Source organism: Pseudophryne corroboree, chromosome 7 (genome assembly GCF_028390025.1).
Source record: "Pseudophryne corroboree isolate aPseCor3 chromosome 7, aPseCor3.hap2, whole genome shotgun sequence".
NCBI lineage: Eukaryota > Metazoa > Chordata > Amphibia > Anura > Myobatrachidae > Pseudophryne > Pseudophryne corroboree.
In genome coordinates, this window is record NC_086450.1 from 98,272,407 (window position 1) to 98,289,906 (window position 17,500).

The 17,500-nt window shown below is 47.8% G+C and overlaps 1 protein-coding gene across 1 annotated transcript in view; it reads right to left on the reverse strand.

Moving 5' to 3' along the window:
• The window catches only part of METAP1D (methionyl aminopeptidase type 1D, mitochondrial), a 451,273-nt gene that overhangs the window by 1,053 nt on the left and 432,720 nt on the right, over positions 1-17,500 (reverse strand). The gene's annotated exons all lie outside the window — the stretch shown is intronic.

The window sequence follows — 17,500 nt, forward strand, 5'->3', positions numbered from 1 at the left end:
TCTATTGAGCTCCCTCTGCTCCAACTGACAAATAATACTGGAAATAAAAAATGCAAATGAGCTTATGTATCAAGTAGTGCTATATAAATGGTTCACAATTTTGGGTATGGATCATAGGGTCGACCTGGAAAAGGTAGACAGTGTCTAGGTCAACCCCAAAAGGTCGACAGGCACAAGATCGACATAGGAAAAAGGTCAACATTGACAAAAGGTCGACATAAGTTGTTTTTTTTAATGGTTTTTTCATGTCGTTTACGCCATAAAGTGACTGGGAACTTTAATTAGTGCTCCGCTTCCCCTCGCATGGCGCATACTTTGGGCAAGGTTAATTTTACCAATCATAGTCCACGTGGATCATAAAGTATGAAAAAGTTCAAAAAATAGTAAAAAAACTCATGTTGACCTTTTCCTGTATCAACCACTGTCATGTCGACCTTTTGTTCATGTCGAATTTTTGACCATGTTGACCAATAGTGGTCAACCGATTGACTGTTAACCTTCAAAGTGTCGACCAAGCATCCGGGTCCCCAAAACTTTAACCTATTACAAAAAATAAGATTTTAAACCTACCGGTAAATCTTTTTCTCGTAGTCCGTAGAGGATGCTGGGGACTCCGTAAGGACCATGGGGAATAGACGGGCTCCGCAGGAGACATGGGCACTTTAAGAAAGACTTTGACTCTGGGTGTGCACTGGCTCCTCCCTCTATGCCCCTCCTCCAGACCTCAGTTAGAGAAACTGTGCCCAGAGGAGACAGACAGTACAAGGAAAGGATTTTTGTAATCCAAGGGCAAGATTCATACCAGCCACACCAATCACACCGTATAACTTGTGATATACTACCCAGTTAACAGTATGAAAAACCAACATAGCATCAGTCCAAGACCGATGAAACTATAACATAACCCTTATGTAAGCAATAACTATATACAAGTCTTGCAGAAGTAGTCCGCACTTGGGACGGGCGCCCAGCATCTTCTACGGACTACGAGAAAAAGATTTACTGGTAGGTTTAAAATCTTATTTTCTCTAACGTCCTAGAGGATGCTGGGGACTCTGTAAGGACCATGGAAATTATACCAAAGCTCCCAAACGGGCGGGAGAGTGCGGATGACTCTGCAGCACCGATTGAGCAAACAGGAGGTCCTCCTCAGCCAGGGTATCAAACTTATAGAACTTTGCAAAGGTGTTTGACCCCGACCAAGTAGCAGCCCGGCACAGCTGTAGTGCCGAGACCCCTCGGGTAGCCGCCCAAGAAGAGCCCACCTTCCTAGTGGAATGGGCCTTAACCGAATTTGGTAACGGCAATCCTGCCGTAGAATGCGCCTTCTGAATCGTGTTACAGATCCAGCGAGCAATAGTCTGCTTTGAAGCAGGGCCGCCAACTTTGTTGGTTGCATACAGGACAAACAGTGCTTCTGTTTTTCTGATCCTAGCCGTTCTGGCCACGTAAATTTTCAAAGCCCTGACCACATCCAGGGACTCGGAATCCTCCAAGTCACGTGTAGCCACAGGCACGACAATAGGTTGGTTCATATGAAAGGATGAGACCACCTTAGGTAGGAATTGAGGACGGGTCCGCAATTCCACTCTATCCATATGGAAAACCAGATAGGGGCTTTTATGTGATAAAGCCGCCAATTCCGCAACTCGCCTAGCCGAAGCCAAGGCTAACAACATGACCACCTTCCAGGTGAGATATTTCAACTCCACTGTCTTAAGTGGTTCAAAGCAATGTGACTTAAGGAAACTTAACACCACGTTAAGGTCCCAAGGCGCCACCGGAAGTACAAAAGGAGGCTGAATATGCAGTACTCCCTTCACAAAAGTTGTACTTCAGGTAATGAGGCCAAATCCTTTTGAAAGAAAATGGATAAGGCCGAAATCTGAACTTTTAATGGAGCCTAATTTTAGGCCCAAATTCACTCCAGTTTGTAGGAAGTGAAGAAAACGACCCAGGTGGAATCTTCCGTAGGAGCATTCCTGGCCTCACACCAAGAAACATATTTTCTCCATATTCGGTGATAATGTTTAGATGTCACGTACTTCCTAGCCTTTATTTGCGTAGGAATGACCTCATACGGAATACCTTTTTCCGCTAGGATCCGGCGTTCAACCGCCATGCCGTCAAACGCAGCCGCGGTAAGTCTTGGAACAGACAGGGACCTTGTTGTAACAAGCCCTGCCTTAGAGGAAGAGGCCACGGATCTTCTGTGAGCATTTCTTGCAGATGCGGATACCAGGTCCTTCGTGGCCAATCTGGAACAATGAGAATTGCTCTCACTCCTCTTTTTCTTATTATCCTCAACACCTTGGGTATGAGAGGAAGAGGAGGAAACACATATACCGACTGGAACACCCACGGTGTCACTAGGGCGTCTACAGCTACCGCCTGAGGGTCTCTTGACCTGGCGCAATACCTTTGTAGCTTTTTGTTGAGACGGGATGCCATCATGTCTATTTGGGGTAGTCCCCACCGACTTGCAATCTGCGCGAAGACTTCCTGATGAAGTCCCCACTCTCCCGGATGCAGAGCGTGTCTGCTGAGGAAGTCTGCTTCCCAGTTGTCCATTCCCGGAATGAACACTGCTGACAGAGCGCTTACATGATTCTCCGCCCAGCGAAGAACTCTGGTGGCTTCCGCCATTGCCACTCTGCTCCTTGTGCCGCCTTGGCGGTTTACATGAGCTACTGCGGTGATGTTGTCTGACTGGATCAGAACTGGTCGATTTTGAAGTAAGATCTCCGATTGACGTAGGGCGCTGTATATGGCCCTTGTTCCAGGATGTTGATGTGAAGACAAGCCTCTTGACTTGACCAAAGTCCTTGGAAATTTCTTCCCTGTGCGACCGCTCCCCAACCTCGGAGGCTCGCGTCCGTGGTCACCAGGATCCAGTCCTGAATGCCGAACCTGCGGCCCTCTAGAAGGTGAGCACTGTTTAGCCACCACAGGAGAGATACTCTGGCCCTGGGGGACAGGGCGATCCGCTGACGCAATTGCAGATACTACCCGGACCATTTGTCCAATAGGTCCCATTGGAAGGCCCTTGCATGGAATCTGCCGTATGGAATGGCTTCGTATGTTGCCACCATCTTTCCCAGAACTTGAGTGCAATGATGTACTGACACTTGTTTTGGTTTCATCAAGTTCATGACTAGAGTCATGAGTTCCTGTGCTTTTCCCTTCGGAAGAAAAACCCTTTTCTGGCTGTGTCCAGAATCATGCCCAAGAAGGGCAGACGAGTTGTAGGATTCAGCTGCGACTTTGGAATATTGAGAATCCAGCCGTGTCGCTGTAACACATTTAGTGAAAGTGATACGCTGCTCAGCAACTTCTCCCGTGATCTCACTTTTATGAGGAGATTGTCCAAGTACGGGATAATTGTGACACTCTGCTTACGCCGGAGCACCATCATTTCCGCCATTGCCTTGGTGAAAATTCTCGGGGCCGTGGAAAGCCCAAACGGCAACGTCTGAAATTGGTAATGACAATCCTGTACCGCAAATCTCAGGTACGCCTGATGAGGAGGATACATTGGGACATGTAGGTATGCATCCTTTATGTCCAGAGATACCAAAAAATCTCCCCCTTCTAGGCTGGCGATGACCGTCCTGAGTGATTCCATCTTGAACTTGATCCGTTTTAAGTAAAGGTTCAGGGGTTTTAAATTTAAAATGGGTTTGACCGAACCGTCCGGTTTCGGAACCACAAACAAAGTTGAGTAGTACCCCTGCCCTCTTTGAAGCAGGGGAACCTCTACCACCACTTGCAGACACAATTTGTGAATCGCATGTAACACTATCTCCCTTTCCAGGGGTTGTTTCGGTAGGGCCGATTTGAAAAAAACGGCGAGGAGGCACTTCTTCGAATTCCAGCTTGTAACCCTGGGAAACAATTTCTATTGCTCATGGATCCACCTGTGAGTGGACCCAGACGTGGCTGAACAGTCGAAGACGTTCCTCCACAGGAGCTGACTCCCTCAAGGGAGCCCCAGTGTCATGCGGTGGATTTAGCAGAGGCCGGGGAGGACTTCTGTTCCTGGGAACTAGCTGTGTTGTGCAGCTTTTTCCCTCTGCCCTTACCTCTGGCAAGAAAGGACGAACCACATGCTCTCTTGTTTTTATTGGAACGAAAGGACTGCATTTGATAATGAGGCGCTTTCTTAGATTGTGAGGGAATATATGCCACAAAAAATTTATTTACCTGCCGTAGCCGTGGAGACGAGATCCGAGAGGCCCTCTCCGAACAATTCCTCACCCTTGTTTGACTCTAGAACCCAGTAGACTAACGTCTCTTTGGGCATGTCTTTTATATATATATATATATATATATATATATATATGTATAAAAAAGACAACATCTTTTACATATATATATATATATATATATATATTAGGGACAATAACATGGTATCCTTATCTAGGGTTTCAATCTCCGCTGATAAGATATCTGTCTACGCTGCTACAGCGCTACAAACCCATGCCGACACAATCGCCGGTCTGAGTAGTGTACCAGAATGTGTATAAATGGACTTCAAAGTACTTTTACTGCATGCTATCTGCAGGATCCCTGAGGATAGATGTAAAGTCAGCGCTACCTTTTTGGGTAAACGTGTCAATGCCTTGTACACCCTAGGGGAAGATTCCCATCTTATCCTGGCCCCATTAGGGAAAGGATACTCCCTGAGGATTCTTTTTGGGAAACTGCAGCTTCTTGTTTGGAGATTCCCGCTCTTTTTCTTCATGAGAGGAGGGAAATTTACCTCAGCTTTCTTCACCTTAAACATGTGTACCCTCGTGTCAGGGACAGATGAGTCATCAGTGATAAGCAAAACATCTTTTATTACAATAATCATATATTGAATATTGGCTGTACTTTGCATTATCGTAGTCGACACTGGAGTCAGACTCTGTGGGGTAAATTTACTAAGGTGGGAGATTTTTAGAACTGGTGATGTTGCCCATGGCAACCAATCAGATTCTACTTACCATTTATCTAGCTGCTTCTAGCAGATAATAGATATAATCTGATTGGTTGCTATGGGCAACATCACCAGTTCTAAAAAGCTCCCACCTTAGTAAATTTACCCCCGTGTCGATATCAGTGTCTATTATTTTGGATAGTGAGCGTTGTGAGACTCTGAAAGTCTCTGTGACATAGGGACAGACAGGGCCGGTTCTTAGCTTTGTGGCGCCCCGGGCAAAATATAGGGGCGTGGCTTCAAATGGGGGCGTGGTCGCGACGCTGAAATAAAAAATTAAATAAAAAAAAAGTATACTTACCATCCCCGTTCCTGATCCAGACCGCTGCAGACCCCCTCTGCCGGCGGCGCCGCTCTTCTCCTCTCCTCTCTTCTCTTCGATCCATAGGAGAGACGTTATTACGTCTCTCCCATAGAACAGCATAGACACTAGAGGTCAATTATGACCCCTAGTGTCTGTGCCACTATGCTGTGCGGTGCGCGATGACGTAATCGCGCATCGCACAGCAAAGGTCCTCTACATGAAGGGAAACTAGACCGTAGCGTCTACTTTCCCTTCATGGAGAGGACCTTTGCTGTGCGGTGCGCGATGCCGTCATCGCGCACCGCACAATTAAGGTCTTCTCAATGAAGGGAAACTAGACGCTACGCGTCTGGTTCCCTTCAAAGCGGGGGGGCACAGCAGGGCACTGCGGGGGGCACAGTGGCGGATCTTGCCCTGGTGCGGCGCCCTCGGAAGGCGGCGCCCCGGGCAAAAGTACCGCTTGCCCATGGCAAGAACCGCCACTGGGGACAGACATGGGTAGATTTCCTGTCTGTTCTCTAACCTTTTGTGTAATAAATTCATCTTAGCACTTAATTTCACATATCCAATCAGGCGTCGGCGTTGTCGACGGAGACACCACACACACATTTGCTCCATCTTCTCCATAGGAGAGCCTTTTACCTCAGACATGTCGACACACACGTAGCGACACACCACACACTCAGGGAATGCTCTCCTGAAGACAGTTCCCCCACAAGGCCCTTTGGAGAGACAGAGAGAGTATGCCAGCACACACCCCAGCGCAATATGACCCAGGAAAAACACAGCAATTTAATGTTTACCCCGTAGCGCTGTTATTATTATCTGCGCCGAATTATGTGCCCCCCCTCTTCTTTAAAACCCTCTCTTCTACCGTGGTATAAGCAGGGGAGAGTCCGGGGAGCTTCCTCTCAGCGGTGTTGTGGAGAAAAACATGGCGCTGGTGAGTGCTGAGGGAGAAGCCCCGCCCCCTCGGCGGCGGGCTTCAGTCCCGCTAAAAGTGTAAAATTGGCGGGGGCTCATGCATATATACAGTGTCCAGCTGTATATATGCTCTCTTTTGCCAAATAAGAGGTTTATATTGCTGCCCAGGGTGCCCCCCCCCCCCTGCGCCCTGCACCCTTACAGTGACCGGAGTATGTGAGGTGTATGGGAGCAATGGCGCACAGTTGCAGTGCTGTGCGTTACCTCAGTGAAGCTCACAAAGTCTTCTGCCGCCTTTTGAAGCCTTCTTTCTTCTCATACTCACCCGGCTTATTTCTTCTGGCTCTGTGAGGAGGACGGCGGCGCGGCTCTGGGACGAACGTCCAGGGCGAACCTGTGTTCCGACTCCCTCTGGAGCTAATGGTGTCCAGTAGCCTAAGAAACAAGACCTTGAAACTCAGAGAAGTAGGGTTGTTTCTCTCTCCTCAGTCCCTCGATGCAGAGAGTCTGTTGCCAGCAGTGCTCCCTGAAAATAAAAAACCTAACAAATATACTTTCTTAGCAGGAAACTCAGGAGAGCTCCCTGCAGTGCACCCATCTCCTCTGGGCACAGTCTCAAACTGAGGTCTGGAGGAGGGGCATAGAGGGAGGAGCCAGTGCACACCCAGAGTCAAAGTCTTTCTTAAAGTGCCCATGTCTCCTGCGGAGCCCGTCTATTCCCCATGGTCCTTACGGAGTCCCCAGCATCCTCTAGGACGTTAGAGAAATAAATGTACAAAAACTGTCCCCATAACACCACAGTGTAAAATAAATGGTAGAGAATCACACCCAATGCATCATATGCTGCCAACCTGTATTTGGGAAACAAAAAGAACCTTGTCCTTGGTATTGTCTATCTATCATTTTTGCTGATGATAAATTGGCCACAAATGCCAGAAAAATCAGTGTGCAGGGAAGGACTGGCCCATGAGTAAAAGGTGCAACTGCCCCCAGGCCTTTCCAAATATAAATAAAAATGGTGCATCTGTGTTATCAGCCATTCCTTGGTTTAGTGGCAGGAAGTTACCATTCATCTTGTACTGATGTTACCCAGAGGGAACTGGCAACAACAGAATATTGGTTTATACAGACACACTGAGCTGTGTGTGTTACTAACATGTGATACCCACTATGGACCCTCTGCCCTGTATGACACAGACACTGAGCTGTGTGTGCTACTAACATGGGGTGCCCACTATGGCCAGGGCCGGATCTAGGGGGCGGCGACGCCCCCCCTAACAGTCATAGCCACGCCACTTTTGAGCAGAAGAGAGCTCGCCTGAGGCAGAATGATGTGCTGCAGCCTATACCACAGCAGCACAGAGGAGCCAGGAGAGCAAGGGTTACAGAGCATTTGCCCCTCACTTGCTGGTGTGTGGGTACTAGGGCTAATAAATACAATGACCCCATAGCACAGTCACATGTACATAGAACAATCGCAAAGCTCTATCTCAGTCTCACTCAAAAAGTTCAGTCAGAATTGAGAGGAGGAGTTAAGATTGCAGATGGGAGGAGTTGGGACTGTAGAGGGAGGAGTCAAGATTAAACAGTAACCCCCCCCCCCCCCCCCCCCCTAAAGAAAAATCTAGATCCGTCCCAGACTATGGCCCCTCTGCCCTGTATGACACAGACACTGTGCTGTGTGTGCTACTAACATGTGGTGCCCACTATGGCCCCTCTGCCCTGTATGACACAGACACTGAGCTGTGTGTGCTGCTAACACGTGCTGATGCCCACTATGGCCCCTCTTCCCTGTATAACACAGACACTGAGCTGTGTGAATAACGTGCTGATGCCCACTATGGCCCCTCTACCCTGTATGACACAGACACTGAGCTGTGTATGCTACTAACACGTACTGATGCCCACTATGGCCCCTCTGCCCTGTATGACACAGACACTGAGCTGTGTGTGCTACTAACACGCGCTGATGCCCACTATGGCCCCTCTTCCCTGTATAACACAGACACTAAGCTGTGTGAATAATGTGCTGATGCCCACTATGGCCCCTCTGCCCTGTATGACACAGACACTGAGCTGTGTGTGCTACTAACACGCGCTGATGCCCACCATGGCCCCTCTTCCCTGTATAACACAGACACTGAGCTGTGTGAATAACGTGCTGATGCCCACTATGGCCCCTCTGCCCTGTATGACACAGACACTGAGCTGTGTGCGCTACTAACACGTGCTGATGCCCACTATGGCCCATCTGCGATGTATGACACAGACACTGAGCTGTGTGAATAACGTGCTGATGCCCACTATGGCCCCTCTGCCCTGTATGAGACAGACACTGAGCTGTGTGTGCTACTAACATGCGATACCCACTATGGCCCCTCTGCCATGTATGACACAGACACTGAGCTGTGTGTGCTACTAACACGCGCTGATGCCCACTATGGCCCCTCTTCCGTGTATAACACAGACACTAAGCTGTGTGAATAACGTGCTGATGCCCACTATGGCCCCTCTGCCCTGTATGACACAGACACTGAGCTGTGTGCGCTACTAACACGTGCTGATGCCCACTATGGCCCCTCTGCCCTGTATGACACAGACACTAAGCTGTGTGAATAACGTGCTGATGCCCACTATGGCCCCTCTGCCCTGTATGACACAGACACTGAGCTGTGTGCGCTACTAACACGTGCTGATGCCCACTATGGCCCCTCTACCCTGTATGAGACAGACACTGAGCTGTGTGTGCTACTAACATGCGATACCCACTATGGCACCTCTGCCTTGTATGACACAGCCATCGAGCTGTGTGTGCTACTAACACCGTGGGGATGCCCACTATGGCCCCTCTGCCCTGTATGAGACAGACACTGAGCTGTGTGTGCTACTAACATACGATACCCACTATGGCACCTCTGCCATGTATGACACAGACACTGAGCTGTGTATGCTACTAACACGTACTGATGCCCACTATGGCCCCTCTGCCCTGTATGACACAGACACTGAGCTGTGTGTGCTACTAACACGCGCTGATGCCCACTATGGCCCCTCTTCCCTGTATAACACAGACACTGAGCTGTGTGAATAACGTGCTGATGCCCACTATGGCCCCTCTGCCCTGTATGACACAGACACTGAGCTGTGTGCGCTACTAACACGTGCTGATGCCCACTATGGCCCCTCTGCCCTGTATGACACAGACACTGAGCTGTGTGAATAACGTGCTGATGCCCACTATGGCCCCTCTGCCCTGTATGAGACAGACACTGAGCTGTGTGTGCTACTAACACGCGCTGATGCCCACTATGGCCCCTCTTCCCTGTATAACACAGACACTGAGCTGTGTGAATAACGTGCTGATGCCCACTATGGCCCCTCTGCCCTGTATGACACAGACACTGAGCTGTGTGCGCTACTAACACGTGCTGATGCCCACTATGGCCCCTCTGCCCTGTATGACACAGACACTGAGCTGTGTGAATAACGTGCTGATGCCCACTATGGCCCCTCTGCCCTGTATGACACAGACACTGAGCTGTGTGCGCTACTAACACGTGCTGATGCCCACTATGGCCCCTCTACCCTGTATGAGACAGACACTGAGCTGTGTGTGCTACTAACATGCGATACCCACTATGGCACCTCTGCCATGTATGACACAGCCATCGAGCTGTGTGTGCTACTAACACGTGGGGATGCCCACTATGGCCCCTCTGCCCTGTATGAGACAGACACTGAGCTGTGTGTGCTACTAACATGCGATACCCACTATGGCACCTCTGCCATGTATGACACAGACACTGAGCTGTGTATGCTACTAACACGTACTGATGCCCACTATGGCCCCTCTGCCCTGTATGACACAGACACTGAGCTGTGTGTGCTACTAACACGCGCTGATGCCCACTATGGCCCCTCTTCCCTGTATAACACAGACACTGAGCTGTGTGAATAACGTGCTGATGCCCACTATGGCCCCTCTGCCCTGTATGACACAGACACTGAGCTGTGTGTGCTACTAACACGCGCTGATGCCCACTATGGCCCCTCTTCCCTGTATAACACAGACACTGAGCTGTGTGAATAACGTGCTGATGCCCACTATGGCCCCTCTGCCCTGTATGACACAGACACTGAGCTGTGTGTGCTACTAACACGTGCTGATGCCCACTATGGCCCCTCTGCCCTGTATGACACAGACACTGAGCTGTGTGAATAACGTGCTGATGCCCACTATGGCCCCTCTGCCCTGTATGAGACAGACACTGAGCTGTGTGTGCTACTAACATGCAATACCCACTATGGCACCTCTGCCATGTATGACACAGACACTGAGCTGTGTGTGCTACTAACACGCGCTGATGCCCACTATGGCCCCTCTTCCCTGTATAACACAGACACTAAGCTGTGTGAATAACGTGCTGATGCCCACTATGGCCCCTCTGCCCTGTATGACACAGACACTGAGCTGTGTGCGCTACTAACACGTGCTGATGCCCACTATGGCCCCCTCTGCCCTGTATGACACAGACACTGTGCTGTGTGAATAACATGCTGATGCCCACTATGGCCCCTCTGCCCTGTATGAGACAGACACTGAGCTGTGTGCGCTACTAACACGTGCTGATGCCCACTATGGCCCCTCTGCCCTGTATGACACAGACACTGTGCTGTGTGAATAACGTGCTGATGCCCACTATGGCCCCTCTGCCCTGTATGACACAGACACTGTGCTGTGTGAATAACGTGCTGATGCCCACTATGGCCCCTCTGTCCTGTATGACACAGACACTGAGCTGTGTGCGCTACTAACACGTGCTGATGCCCACTATGGCCCCTCTACCCTGTATGAGACAGACACTGAGCTGTGTGTGCTACTAACATGCGATACCCACTATGGCACCTCTGCCATGTATGACACAGCCATCGAGCTGTGTGTGCTACTAACACGTGGGGATGCCCACTATGGCCCCTCTTCCCTGTATAACACAGACACTAAGCTGTGTGAATAACGTGCTGATGCCCACTATGGCCCCTCTGCCCTGTATGACACAGACACTGAGCTGTGTGCGCTACTAACACGTGCTGATGCCCACTATGGCCCCTCTGCCCTGTATGAGACAGACACTGAGCTGTGTGCGCTACTAACACGTGCTGATGCCCACTATGGCCCCTCTGCCCTGTATGAGACAGACACTGAGCTGTGTGAATAACATGTGCTTATGCCCACTATGGCACCTCTGCCCTGTATGAGACAGACACACTGAGTTGTGTGTGCTACTAACATGTGCTGGTGCCCACTATGACCATCCTTACCTCTCTAGCTAAGGGCCCACTGTGTTTGTAGGGTTAAATGGGCTGTGAATTGTGAAGCCAGTGAGACACCCAGAGAGGGGAGTTGCTGAGGATCTGCAGCAGACAAGATGATTAGGAGTTCTGTAGAGCAAAGAGCCCCAGGCTGGGAATGTGAGGAGATGAAGGATGGGAACAGGCCCCAGCAAGAGCCAAGTAGCGACGACTGGGGATGAGCTGAGCTAGGTGGTGCGGGAAGGGCCCTGGGAGGGGCCCTCAGATGACAGAAGATAGAAGAGAGGTGGGTCTGATAGGCGGCTCTGCAGACTGCTGGCGCCTTGGTGTGGTGGTTATCCCTTTACAGCACACCAGTCAGTGCCAGGGGGGTCAGAGCCTCTGTCTGCTGTGTCATCTCCCTCATGTCATGCCCCTGGGCTTCATGTCACACACAGCAGTGCTCTATGCACCAGCTAAGTTATATTGGAGGCTCAGAGCAGGTCAGACAAAGTAGCAGTGCAGTACACAGCCCAGGCTCACTGATTGATTGTATCCCTGTCCATGTGCAAGCAGCACAACGCAGGAGGGTGCAGAGCAGTGTGCTGCAGCGCTGGCATTGCTGCATGTCGTGTACTGTATGTCATAGTCCTTGTATATCCACGTATTTTGGACATTGAGCCATAGCAAGTCTCTGCTGTCCGTAGCTGGGTATTCAGTTTAAAATGATAATGAGTAAACCACTCACTCATCTATATATACATTATTGTAATAAGTTGTATTAAGATACAGTGACACACTTAGAATACCACTCTATAATAACATATGTAAATGTGTGTGTTTGACAGAGATGTACAAATATTACACGTGTGTGTGTGTGTGTGTGTGTGTGTGTGTGTGTGTGTATGTGTGTGTGTGTGTGTGTGTATTAACGCTTTCCTTTCTGCAAAAGTGTGGCCATGGACACATACAGCCCTGCACCTTTCTAGTAACCTGTGCTGCAGTTATATACACATGCGGTATCCGGTCTTTAGGTCAACAGCACTTAGGTTGATTGTCACTATGTCGACATGGAAAAAGGTCGACATACGTTTTTCACATTTTTTCTTTTTCATACTTTACGATCCACGTGGACTACAATTGGGAATAGTAACCTGTGCCGAGCGCAGCGAGCCATGAAAGGGGATACGGTGCACTAATTTAGGTTCCAGGTCACTTTGCGAAGAAAATGACACTAGGGAGCAAACGGGATCTGGTCTGAAGGTCGACAATGTTTAGGTCGACAGTCACTAGGTCGACAGGGTTTCTGGGTCGACATGTGCTAGGTCGACAGGTCAGAAGGTCGACATGAGTTTTTCACATTTTTTTTGACCTTTTTCATACTCAACGATCCACGTGGACTACGATTGGAACGGTAATCTGTGCCAAGCAAAGCGGTAGCGGAGCGAGGCACCTTGCCCGAAGCATGGCGAGCGAAGCGACCCATGCAAGGGGACACGGTGCACTAACTGGGGTTCCCGGTCACTCTACGAAGAAAACGACACCAAAAACTCCCCCCCAAAAAAACTCATATCGACCCTTTGACCTAGCACATGTTGACCTAGAAACCCTGTCGACCTATAGTGGTCAACCTAAACATTGTCGACCTAGATACTGTCGATTTGATGATCCACCCCCGGAGCAGACATAGCCCAGCTAGGAGATGAGTCAGGCAGTGAACAGCATGGTCAGGACTGGTGGCTGGATTACTGCAGCTTTCCTCCCTGGGGCTGATCACTGCTTATCTGACTCACTAGGGATGTAAAGAATGAAAGCACCTACACCTAGCTGCCTGTTTATAGAGCTCCATCATTACCGTTTCCCTTCAGCTGAGGGAATAAATCATGTTCACTGGGCACTGAAGCATATTCCAATGTAGACAAGTGACACATACTGTATGTATCACTGTGTATGATGGATGAATAGCTTCCAGTTTATTGTTATGTTGCAACTTCATTCTTCTGTTTTTCTGCTGAACCACATGACTATTGTATGACAAATAAATCTCAGGGCACGCGTCTCAATAATGACATTAGGCACAAGCACAAGTGGGCAAAGTGATGCAAAGTACGTACTCAGCGTGTGCATTACTGAGAGAGAGAGAGAGAGAGAGAGAGAGAGCATCATATTAGTTTTATATATATATATAGTGTGTGTGTGTGTGTGTGTGTGTGTGTGTGTGTGTGTGTGTGTATGTATGTGTGTATATGTGTGTGTGTGTGTGTATGTATATATATATATATATATATATATATGTCCAATAGACCACCACTCCCCTGCTAATTCTGTAGCTGCATCCCAGTCCATCTAATACCATGAGGGATAAGTATTACACAATTCGCAGCAGCGGCACTCAGCGACGACTTTCTAAGTAATTAAACCACCATCTATATGGATTTTTTGATGGTGGTTTCATTCTTTTCAAAGTTGTCGCTGAGTGCCACTGCTGCAAATTATACATATATAGTGTGGGTGTGTTTGTTTGTGCACTTATATGTTTATAGGTACTGTATATATGTATGTGTATATGTATATATATATATATATGTGTGTATGTGTATATATATATATATATAAAATACTGACCAGATGAGAGCGGCACTCAGGAGATAGAAGAAAATTACACAAACACAGTAATAGCCATAGTCAACGTTTCAATGATCTCTCATTTTCATCAGGGCAGTTTTACATTGTTTAAACTTTCCCTTTTATGTGCTCCCCCTCACCACGAGGACGCACTTCGTCCTCGAGATCCGGCAGCAAAAGTGCATCGAGACCCGACCCAAAGTGCATCCATCACCAGGGGCGTTTCAACAGAGGAGGGGGCCCGTGTGCATGCTCCAGGTGGGCCACCTCCTCATAGCGGCGCAGTAGACACTGGCATTGTACCAGCATCTACTGCACATGTGCAGACTCCAGAAATATGGCACCCACCATGTTTTTTTTGTGGGGTCTAAATCTGTACTGCGCATGCGCGGTGACCATTTTGGTGGTGATTCTTGGACCGCGGCTGAAGCTCCAACGTGACACTCTGGAAAGGTAAGTAATTAAAACATGCGTGCGGTGTAGGCCCCTCCTGGACCCAGGAGCCAATGAGCACTGCACTCATCACACCCATTATAGAAACTTCAATGTCCATCACCATGAACACAGAGAGTGTCCCAGAACAGTGTGCAATAAAGTTACTACAAAAAGATAAAAACACAGTGTATATATCAGAGGCGTCACCGGGGGGTGGTGACACCAGGTGCGCACCTTTGATCTCCCAGCGTGCCGGGGGCGTGCTTGTGGCAAAAGGGGGCATGGTTGTAAATAAAGGGGGGGTGGTCTCACAGGGTCAACACTTAGGGGGCGTGCCCAGCAGGCCATGCTGGGCTGCCCCCGGAGACTGTCTCCCAGCACTGTCGGCTCCTGTCCTGGGCTGCCCCTGGAAACTGTCTCCCAGTGCTGTGTGCTCCTCTTCTATGACAGGAGCCGGGTGCTGTAGCAGACTTTCACACTGCATAATCCGGCTCTTGTTACTGCGGAGGAGCCCACATTTTGGTGCTGCACCCGCCTTGTGACGCCACTGTATGTGTATGTGTGTGTGTGTATATATATATATATATATATATATAGTACAGATCGGAGGGCGCTAAACGTGATGGGATATTCCTATAATTCACCATCCATTTTAAAAAATTAATAAAAGCATTGGCTTAAAAATTTATTCACAAGCTCAAATAAAATAAAATCAATTCATTCCATAATAGTACAATGACATGACAAATTTTCCAGATTAACATTTCTCAGACTGACAGCTAATTAGGGTATATTCCCTTGTTGCCGTGAACTCAGCTTGCACCAATACGTAGATCAGAAGAAGAACCCAACGCGTTTCATTTTTTAAAATGGATGGTGAATTATAGGAATATCCCATCATGTTTAGCGCCCTCCGATCTGTACTATTTCCATTGTTTTTTGCTAACAGGAAGTTCATCAAGAGGTGCTGCTTGTGTTACTCCTGAGCACAATTGGGAATCTTTTCCTGATATATATATATATATATATATACACACACACACACACATCTTTTCAAAATATTTGTGCAGGTAGAGAAAGTGTTATTGGCCATCTTGTGGCCAAAAAGTATAATTATAAGCTACAAAGCATATAGCATATAGGTGTTATTAACCATGTATAGCATTGCAAAAATCATATCAGTATATCAGAGTATTTTAATAGGCACGTATAGGCATCTATCCACAGCTCAAGTATTAATGGCCTCATTGGGAGCTGTAAAAGATTAAACGTGCACACCCAATTTATTAAGTAAATGAATCTCTGGCATTTTATAGGAAACACCGTAATCCAGGGCCTGCTCCAGGCCTACTAGCACCCTGAGCGAAAAATTTTTAAGCACCCCCCCCCCCCATGCGCACACCAAAGGTGTGCGCTCTCCTGGGAAGGTATCCTTACAAATATATATTATGTTATCAAATTAAAAGAATATATATGCTGTATTATCACCCCCCCATATTATCACCTCCGAGTGTAGTGACAGTTACACATAATGCCTCAGTAAAGTGCCAGTTATACATAATGCTCCAAGTATAGTGCCATTTACACGTAATGCTCACTGTCCCAGTATAGTGCCAGTTACTCGTAATACCCCAGAATAGTGGCAGTTAAAAATAATGCCCTAATATAGTGGCAGTTACACATAATGCTCCAAGTATAGTATCAGATACACGTAAAGCACCACTATAGTGCCATTTACACGTAAAGCCCCAGTATAGTGCCAGTTACATGTAATGCCCCCAGTGTAGTGTCAGATATACATAATGCCCCCAGTATAGTGCCAGATACATATTATGCCTCCAATATAGGCCCATATACACATACTGTTCCCAGTATAGTGCCAGATAAACATAATGCCTCCAATATAGTCCAGATACACATAATGACCCCAGTATAGTGCCAGATACACATAATGCCCCCAATATAGTGCACTGAGTGCAGATACACATAATGTACCCAATAGTGCCAGATACACATAATGCCCCTAATAGCAGATACACATAATGCCCCCAGTAGTGCTTCTCACTGCCACTGGGCTTGGCTGGGCTCTGCTGCCTCACTTGCACCATTCTCTCCTCACATCAGAAAAAAGGGTCTATGACCCACTGCTGTTGGAACAGGCTAAACAAAAAGCCCACAGGGTCCCTTGCATTCATACATTACAAGAACAAAAAAACAGTGGACAAACAAAATATTTGGACCACTAGGTTAGGTATAATGTTAAATGTCAAAATATGAGAAAATCTATATCACCTAATTGGCACATTGTGTCCACAGATAAGGATTTCCCGGCATTTAAAAACAAAACCATTATGCCGTGGTTCTCTAGGGGCAAAAATGTCAGGGACTATGTAGTTCATCCTGATATCAGTAACTTTGGGAAGAAACAGGTTACCTCTTTTTTACCAGCACCCAAAATGGGCTGTTACAAATATATAGGATGTGTCACCTGCAGTTACATGCAGGTTGAAGACACCCTATGTCTGGTCGGGCATTTAAATCCGCCATAGAGCAACATGTATCACACGATTTGTGGTCTGTTGTCTATTTTGTCCATGTGGCAAAGTGTACATGGGCAAAACTAAAAGACAATTCAAAGAAAGATTGGCTTTACATAGATATGCCATTACGGCGGCCATCCTTTCAGGTAATAGCGATCAGAGGGTAGCTAGGCATTTTGGTAACATGGGCCATTTATGCACGTTGTAGCTAAACTATGTTTTACAGTTACCAGTGAGGCCGTTAATATGTGAGCTGTCCCTTGGACAGTCTGATATACAGATATGATTTTTGTATTATTATACATGGTAAATAACATCTATATGCTTTGTAGCCTGTAATTATACTTTTCGGCCACAAGATGGCACATACTGGCGTCCTTATAGTCCTACTTGATGCTTGTG